General features: G+C 41.2%; 1 non-coding gene across 1 annotated transcript; it reads right to left on the bottom strand.

The window, feature by feature from the left end:
• Positions 1–311: 311 nt before the first annotated feature.
• On the bottom strand, positions 312–418 carry LOC145110408 (small nucleolar RNA R71). The gene has a single exon (XR_013709787.1). It is a non-coding gene; the product is annotated as a small nucleolar RNA R71 (small nucleolar RNA).
• Positions 419–645: the final 227 nt, after the last annotated feature.

Genomic DNA, 645 nt, shown 5'->3' with positions numbered 1-645 from the left:
TACAACCTTCAATTCCCGCTGCTGCAACTTTCGAGTTGAAAGGACACATTCTCACTGCACTTAAGGATATACCATTCTATGGGAAGGATCATGAGGATGCTTTTAAGCATCTAGATGAGGTCAATGACATTGCGGATTATTTCAATGTCCCGAATGTTACCAGAGAGACAGTCTTGTTAAGGATGCTTCCAGTTACTTTCAAGGGAACTGCAAAATATTAGGTAAAAGGACTTCCACCTGGTGCAATCACTACTTGGGCCCAAATACGCGAAAAATTTCTAGAACAGTTCTGCCCACCATCCAAGATAGCTAAACTCAAGAAGGCGGTAGCCAACTTTGAGCAAAAACCAGGGGAGTCACTATATGAAGCATGGGAACGCTATAAAGGATTACTAAGAAATTGTCCCCAAAACGATCTCAATATTCAACAAGAAGTGTCCATATTTTATGACGGGGTAAATGTCTTGACAAGGCAAATCCTTGATTCTCAAGGACCACTTACGAAGTAAAATCCCAATGAGATTAAGGTGTTAATTGAAGAATTCTCGAAGCATTCTCATGAGTACCACAATCTAAGACACGATGGAGCAAAAGGCAGTGGGGTGGACATTCTGAAGACATGACAGCTGTATTAGCTATGCTTGA

Source organism: Lactuca virosa, chromosome 4 (assembly GCF_052849685.1).
Source record: "Lactuca virosa cultivar CGN04683 chromosome 4, Lactuca_virosa_CGN04683_v6, whole genome shotgun sequence".
Classification (NCBI taxonomy): Eukaryota; Viridiplantae; Streptophyta; class Magnoliopsida; order Asterales; family Asteraceae; genus Lactuca; species Lactuca virosa.
The sequence above is the reverse complement of the archived record's forward strand: the minus strand, read 5'-3'. Positions and strand labels throughout refer to the sequence as shown.